The sequence below is a fragment of the Rhinolophus sinicus genome, chromosome 14 (assembly GCF_057876585.1).
Source record: "Rhinolophus sinicus isolate RSI-liver-muscle chromosome 14, RSI-T2T, whole genome shotgun sequence".
Taxonomy (NCBI): Eukaryota; Metazoa; Chordata; class Mammalia; order Chiroptera; family Rhinolophidae; genus Rhinolophus; species Rhinolophus sinicus.
In genome coordinates this window covers 84,054,419-84,062,921 of record NC_142514.1, presented here as the reverse complement: position 1 = coordinate 84,062,921, position 8,503 = coordinate 84,054,419, and positions in this window count along the sequence as shown.

Below are 8,503 nucleotides of genomic sequence, written 5' to 3'. Positions count from 1 at the left end.
CTCTTTTTGGCATTGAAGTAGCCTCTATAATATGAGCTTATCCTTTGGGCTTTCTTTATCCTTTGGCTATCACCCTCTCCCCAGGCCAATCAAAGGTCTTTAGAGTTATAGCTTGTTGGTGGAGCTTTAAGGCAGTGTGTTCTATAGCCCATGCAATGTCTACTGGGAGTGTGCTTTAATGGTGGTTGCAGAAACAGCACTCGGCCGTTTCCTAGGTGCAGTAGGAAGGGAAGGGTAGTGTCCCCCCAATCCTACATCAACCAGAATTCAGGGGGTAGTGATGAGACCCTTGCAGTTCTTTCACAACTGCCATGGTTTGGCCCTGGCTTCTCTTCTCATAGCTGCTAAGGGCCTCTGACCCTGGGCGGGCCTGCAAGTAAACACGGCGGTGGGGGGATGGAGGAGGTAGTAGGCCACCAGATCAGTGACTGTGCTCCTTGCTGCGGACTTTATGTATCGATCATTTGCACTGAGCTTATATAATAATGGGCCTTGCTCCCAGGAGGAAGGCACAGTGACCCACAGTCAAAAGGACTTATGCTCATGGATTTGCCCTGTCTCCTTCATACCTTCTCACCCAATACACCAGGTAAGCAATGTTATCTGAGCTGTAAGGTGGGGTGAGGTTGGTTGTAACCATGGAGGGCAGTGGCCTTTAGCACCTTAATTAGGAAGCTGCCACACCCAAGGCCATGGCTGTGTGATCATCATTAGCACAATAGCCCAACAGGAATCTGTGTTGTACAGACCCAGCCCTGTGCAACCCAGTCTCTAAGGCAGAGCAGTTTGAAATGTCAGGTGCCCTTATGGCCACATGTGGAACAGTTTCAAAGCAATACTCATACATTAGGGTTTTCTTTCTGAAATCTGTTCACTGAATGGGCTCATCTGAGGGAGGACAGACTGTTGTTTCCTTGATTGGATGATGTGACATTTTGGGAGACTCTTGAATGAAAGGAAGAGAGAGACTTTGGCAAACGGAAGCTGAGGGCTTATTATAAGCCTGTGAGTCACAGAGACTGCAGGCAAATGATCTGGAGGGGGACAAGTGACTGAGGGAGGGCAAACCCAGAGAAAGGCACTCACTTCAGGGAAGAAGAAAGGTAGAGGAGTGTGCTAGTCAGTCAGGGTCTTTCAGAGAAACAGAACCACTATGGTGTGTGTGTGTGTGTGTGTGTGTGTGTGTGTGTGTGTGTGTGTGTAAAGATAAAGATTTATTTTAAGGAATTGGCTCATGCTATTAAGGAGGCTGACAAGTCCTGAGCTTGCAGGGTGGACAGGCAGGCCAGAGGTCCAGGAGAGTTAAAGGTGTAGTTCAAGTCCAAAGGCTGACTACTAGCAGAATTCCCACAAGGAGCATCCCTCACGTTCTAGCAGTCTGGGTTCTTTCACTGCTGGGGAAGTGAACTGAGCTATGTAGGTAGATGTGAGAACACCCAATCAGAAAGCTCTGTAGAGGCCTCTGAACCATTCCCACAGCCTTGCCCTGTACTCACCCTAAAGTCACCTCTGGTGTTGAATCCAAAGGGACCAGGCAGTCAGTCATGCCACTAAATTTGCCAGGATGGCTGGGCTCCAGAAGGCAGCTAGGAAAGAAGGTGGTAGCTCTCCCAGGTGATGTGTAAAACAACCTGAAACTTATTATGTTCAATCAGATCTCATCTGCTGCCATTTCAAAATAAAGTTCAGGGAGAATTCCCATACATCAGTGCTTCCAACATTGGTTGCACATTGGAATGAACTAGACGTCTTTTAAAAGTTCCAATGCCTAATCCATAGCTCAGACCAATGCAGAATGTCTGGAGGAGTGGTCTGGGCATAAGTATTTTTTTAAGCTCCCCAGGAGACTCCAAATACGCAGGCAAGACTGAATAACTTTGCCATATATTCCTTCAGCCACACTTTGTTTTCCTCCCTTAAGGCTCCCCTCAGTGTCCATTAACCCATGTTCCAGGGCACTTAGGCTGCTGGGGGTCAGGAAGGATGGTTTTCCACAATAACGCATTTTTTTTCCAGGGCCTGTAGCCTTCCACATTGCCTCAGAAGGCTTAAAATGAAAATGTATAACATTTTGACCTTGAAGAGACCAAAGGAAGGGTTGGTCTTCTGGATATCATGAAGGAAACAGAAACAGGATTTGGTAGAAATCCTGTGGCATAAAGGAAAGGGGGCAGGCATCCCAGTGGAACAAAATGGGCATGAGCTCCATTCTTCTTGGATAATTTTTCCTTGGGAAAAATCAATCAGCCTCACTGAGCCTCAGTTTCTTTATCCTTAACACTGGGATAATATGGGATAATAATGTTTACCTTTCAGGGATGTGGGGAGGACTAGAGATAATGAACAGCAAATGGACATTTATAGTAGGTGCTCAATAGATGGTATGAATTATTGGTGACGGTTTGAATTCAGACGGGAGAAGAATGAAAAGCTAGAATTTGATATCCAATGATCTCTGCTTCTCAATCCCCTCATTGGTAAAATAGGCATAATGTGCTGGATTGAATAGTGTTCCTCCAATATTTATGTCTACCTGGAATCTCAGAATGTGACCTTACTTACAAATAGGTTCTTTGCAGATGTAGTTAGTTAATCATCTTCACAGTAAGTTAAATGAGAAGTGATCACCTCTCCTAGTCTCATAAATCAAGGGGGATACAAAGAAAAAGGGACACCAAGAGACCCAGAAGCCTGAAAACAGATGGCCTTGTGTGGCCCCAACTTCCTGCCCTAGGATAGCTGGCAGGTTTCTGGGCTGACACAGTGTGCTGGGAACGAACCTTCTTTTCCTTCCTCCAGCTGGAGTCTGGTCCAGAAAGCCATTCCTCCTGCTGCTTCTACCATCATGAGTGAGAAGCTAGTGTCTCCATGGTGTGGGTGGATTTAAGTCTGGGGCCTTTTGTCCTTCTCCCATATGAAGATTGGAGTGGTGTAGCCACGTCCCAAGGATTGTCATGAGTCATCAGAAAGAAGGATTCTTTCCTAGAGTACTCAGAGGGAGCATGGTTTTGCTGACATCTTGATTTTATACAGCCAGCCTCCAGAACTGTGAGAGGATAAACCTGTTGTTTTTAAGCCACTGTGTGATCTTTGTTATGGTATCCCTAGAAAACCACTCCAGATTATAGCTGTACTACTTCTAGATTATTGCAACTATAAATGAATTTATATTGTAAATATAATTAAACTTAGTAATGGAAAAATTTAACCTAATGTTAATTGGAATTATTTAGGTATTGGTTGAACAGACTAGTCTAATGATACTCTGTAGTAGGCGCCAAGGCCACTGGTACTTGTAGAATGTTTCAAGGGTTACCGTGTAAGATAAAGTGCAATGACAAGTATTGAGTGTAGAAGGGCACAAGGTGAGCGTCATTAATGCAATAAGGCAAAAATCAAAGAACTGTCTTCTCTGGGCACCTCCACCCACCAACCAGGAGAAAAAAGGCTGGCTGCTCTTTGATCTCAGGTGCACAAGCACAACCCCTTGGAACACACAAACACATTCATGCACAAACAGCTTAGAGTGTTGCTGACTCTCACCCTTGGAGATACCTACCCCAATGCTCCCGAGGTGTAATTTCAATCTCTTTCCCAATAAGCAACGACAGAACCAAGATTCATGAGCACGTGGTGTTTTTATTAAATCAGAATGCACATAAAAATCTCCCTGTATCATTGTTCTTTCAGCTACTCAAGTAACCCCTGTATTCCATGCCCAGATTCTAAGATGGCTCCCAGGTGGTCCTGGGAGAAATTCACCTGTTGGAAGGATATTTGGCAACAGGTCTTTTCTTTCCCTTTATGTGAGGCTTACCCAGAAAGTCACATTGCTGATCAGGAAGCCTGACTGAATTGGTTGCAGATAGATCCCTTGGCCTTTTAATTTGGTGATATGTGAGGGCACTAAAAGCTCGTGATGGCAGGAAGTCTGGCAGAGGAAAATAAAAGCAGTGCCAATGCAATCTATTTTATAATAAAAAGATTACAATGCAATCTACTTTTACCAAAAAAAAAAATTATTTAATCACATGACTTTAAAAATTGGCAAAGTTGAGTTAATGCATGTACATAAAATGACAATGTGAGTACATTTTAGACTATAGGTAGAAAATTTTTCCAATGAAATAAAACACGCCTAGATTGAGAGTTTTCAGAATTGTGTGCCAGATTTCTGGCAAGGTGAAATCACACAGTACTTGTTTTCCTAACTCTATGTCATCTAACTTCATAGTTTGAATCTTAATAAAATTAAGTGTTGAGTGAAAACAAATCCCTAAAATGTAACCAAATCTATCTGCTCAGGCCAGACTTCAGCCTCAGCGGAAGGTTTTGTAATCTGTTGTCATGGAAGTGTTTTTTTCTCTTCTTCCTGTCAGCATCTCAAAGGAGCTCAGTCTAGCAGAGCAGCTGCTAACAGAGTGTGCTGGAAAAACAGGGTTTCGTTCTGCATTCCCAAAGGTGTTGCAGGATGAAAGAATGGAAACCTCTAACCCTAATGAAGATGGTCAGTATGATGACCACCGTGTCCCTATTCTCATGGCGCACATATGGCCAGGGCCATACACATAGTAGGCACTTGATAATTACTTGTTCAGTGTATTAATGAATCCTACACTATCGTGGAGTGCAGTGTTGTATAATTCATTGGTTGCACACCTATTGTTGGATTAAGAAATCAGTTTAATGGTCACAATAGATTTCAAATAATAGAAGATACTAGGATAGAAAATAAAGAGGTCTATCACACATATTAAAAGTACATGTGTGTGTTTCTACTGGGTCATAATATAAAATTTATTTCTGAAGACATCCATCAGGAAATATTAAAAGCCACAGTGGAATTGGAACTAGTGGGGTATTTGAGTCAGATAGATCTAGGTTTGAATTCTAATACCTCCATGAGACAGTTGAACCAGTTACTTAAATCTGAGTGTCAAGTATGTATTTAAAGTCTCCTGTATATTATGTACTGTACTCTGTGTGGAGAACGATAAGCTATAACCCTTGCCCTCCAGATAGCACATAGTGAGCCCTTAATAAGTGGCAGTCTCTCTTCAACACTTCAGGAGCTCTGGGACTGGTTGATGTTTACACAGAAGGAATCTCGGGGAAGTCCAACCCTGAGTAAATCTCTTCATGAACCAACGGAATCCAAAGTTTTTTCTTTGCTTTGTCACCTTCCTTAAAAATGATGACAACCGAACACTAACTTCTCTCCCCAGCCATGAAACAAGTTTAAATTCCTGTAGTGCCAGGCAGACAATCAAGACTGAAAACATAAAGAGTGACATGTCACAGCTGTGTCTCCTCTTTCTACTCCTCCAAAGGCATGTAGAATTTTGTTGACCCATCAGTGGGCAGGATCACTCTCTAACTCTATTCTGGGGTATGCTAACCATAGATTAGCGCTCCCAAGGAGGGGTAGAGAGCCAAGACAAACACCCAGTCTTCTCTTGGCAACTCGCATGGTAAAATGTTGCGAACTAGGAAAGGTTTGTCCTCAGAGTCTGCCGCTGACCCTTTCTGTAGCAGTTCCTTTCCTCACTGTGTACCCATTTTCACTCTGCCAAGAATGCCCCTTCCCATATTAATACTTGCTTTCCAATCATCAAATATCTTTCATTGATAACTGAACATGAATGAGTATAAGTCAATAGGTAACCTCTCTCCTAAGTATTTACATGTTAAATTTGTCTTTACATGTCAAATGGAAGGCTTTATCCCTGGTGAATAATTTTTTATATGTTAGCAAGATATACGCGGTGGCCGTAAGAGCAGAGGCCCTTTCCATGGTCCCTGAAGACTCACACCACGGGAGTGACTGAAGAAGTGTGGGTTACAATGAAGTAAGAGTCAGACTAAACCAGGCCTTCATGATACCTACTTTCTCTTTTAAAGATCAGTCTCCCTGACTTGGAATCTTGTTCCCATAGGCTCTACTAGGGATAATCAGGGTCATTCAGTTCTCTAATTCAGAGCTTCACCAGCACGCAATCTTCATTTTCCATGCCATTCCTCCATCCTTTTTCTCCTTATCACATTGTATTTGTCCTGTGTCCCATTTCATCAATGTGCTTTCCACGCTAGGTCATATGAAACTATAACTTGATCGTCACTGTTAATAGGATTCTGGGATTTAGGATGGAGTGGATCTTAAATGAAACAGGGAGTCTTATTTAGGGAATCTCAGCTTCTGGGAGAGGAGGAGGATATTTGGTGATGAAGCCTACAGGATTGATAAGATGTAAGTAATCCTTAAGTCAGTCTGTAAGTATTTTCAGTACATTCTCATGGTGCCGAGTTAGGCTTTATGGGGAATACTGACAACTAGACATGGCCCCATGGCCTCAAGGAGTTTGCAGTTAAGCATGATGGGATAAGCATTCTTGGGTGCCAAGCACTTGCATCCACCACTTTAGATAATCTTATTTTATTATGGAAGGTATTCACATATGACTTCAAGGGACCCAGGCTCAGGAAAGTAAACTAATTTCCCCAAGTTCTATATATGGAGGAGTTAGGATTTGAATTCAGAGCTGATCTGGTTCTGAATCTTAGGTTCTTTCCATAATGTTATGGAAGTGGAAGCCAAGAGACTAGATGGAGAAGAGAGTGACTGAATGCTGGGTGGGACTGGTGGGGCCTGCGATGAGGTTTCAAGAAGGGAATGAGTCCAGGGCCTGGAGAGCTAAAAGAAAACTTTTTAGGAGAACTGGGAAGTGGTGCTCTAGTAAGTTCTGAAACTATGAAGGACAATGTATTTGTTTGATAGTGGCTGGAAGAAGAGAGGTCTTTCCAGGTAGGGTGGCCAGTTTAAGAAAAGGCTGCGGAGTAGGAATAAAAATGTGCTGGGGGCCAAAGAGGGGAGACTTAAGGAAATGAAAATTATTCAATGTGGGCCACCTTCTCTTTTACCTCAACTTAATTCAGCTGAGGGAGGGAAAGCCAACGCAGGAGAGGGTTCTCCTCTCAGGGACAGGAACTCAGCAAACCCAGCCTTTCTTGCAGTCTTACCTGGAGCTAAGAGGACGATGTTCAGGGTCCCCAAGGTCAGAAGCCCCTGACCAGGCAGATTGTGAACTTCCGGGAGGAATGATGAGGGATCCAGGCAGTTCTCTCTTTCCTTTTCGGAATCCTGGCCAGTTTCAATTTACATAACCCAGCTTAATCCACAGAAACAGGAGCTGGGAGGCAGGTTTTTTTCTGTTTCTTTCCTCTCTACGACACAGAAACCTTTATTTTCTCCCTATACCGCAAACCAGTGCTGTTAAATAATATTGGATAATTGCACCTGTCGTACTCCCCATATTGTGCTGAGGAAAAATAATTGCTGGTTTTCTGCTTTGCAGTTTAGCTGTGACTCCGTCATTTGACTTGGAGCATGTCATTTTCTCCCATTTTAGACTGTGTACAGTCAAACTCCGTGAAAGGACTCACAGATAGCGGCCCTGCGTGTGTGAGTGGGCGCAGGCCTCATTCAGCAATGATTTCTAATTTATACAGCATTGAAAATCCACAGCTATAAATAAACAGTTCTGACTGGCTTTGCTGCCTACTCAAATGTTTTATAAAAAAAAAAAAAAAAAAAAAAAAAAGAGCTACCAACTGCATGAAAAAGGAAAACAATGTCTGGATATGGATTCTGGTTTCTGACACTTCCCCTGGGAGGTAGGCTGCTCAGATTTAGGATGGGTTCAGTGCTTAGCCAGGTGGCCTTCTGGGAGGCCTGTCCTCACCTCAGTCCTTCCTCAGCCTTCTCTCACTCCCCATGTGCAGACACAACGTGTTTGTGGATTATAATATGTGAAACTGACTTCCTGTTATGACAAGTATTGCGAGTAGGTGCAGAGGAGCTGGAAATAGCTTGAGAAATGTATGACTCTTTTGGGGGGCGGGTAGGGCTAATGCATTGTGTAGACAACCAAGATAAGTCTTTCCCTCAAATTCAGAATTGGTGTCGCATGTGAGATGGCACCTCCAGAACATAAGCACAGGTACAGACCCATCCATGAGGAGGTCGTGGCACTCTTCCCGCTGCCTGGACGGATAAGAGTTCCCAAGTTGGGGTCCCCTGACCACCTTCTTTTGTCAAGCCTTGCAGATATACATACACTTTTGTTGTTTTAAATAAAGGCTTCCAGATGACCAGTTATTTTTTTTTGCTCTGTCATAAAGAGGAAGGAAGGTAAGCCCAGGAATCAACCATCTCTGTGACTTTGGATCAGTCCTTCCCTCCTCTGAACCCGGTGCTGGGCTGAAGCCAGCTTGTACAGGCTCGCGAGAACTGAGGGGCTGTTCACATCTTCCCAACTCTGCATTCAGTGACTTGTTGGTAGCTTGAAAAAGGCCACGACAGAGTGTTTACACCATGGAAATCAGGGGCTTAAAATTTTCTTTTTCCAGAGAGTTGGTTTTTAATCATTTACCGGCACACTAATATCAGAAACTCAGGTTGCTCATTTGTAAAATGAGCACACAATACATTTTCTACTGATAAGAT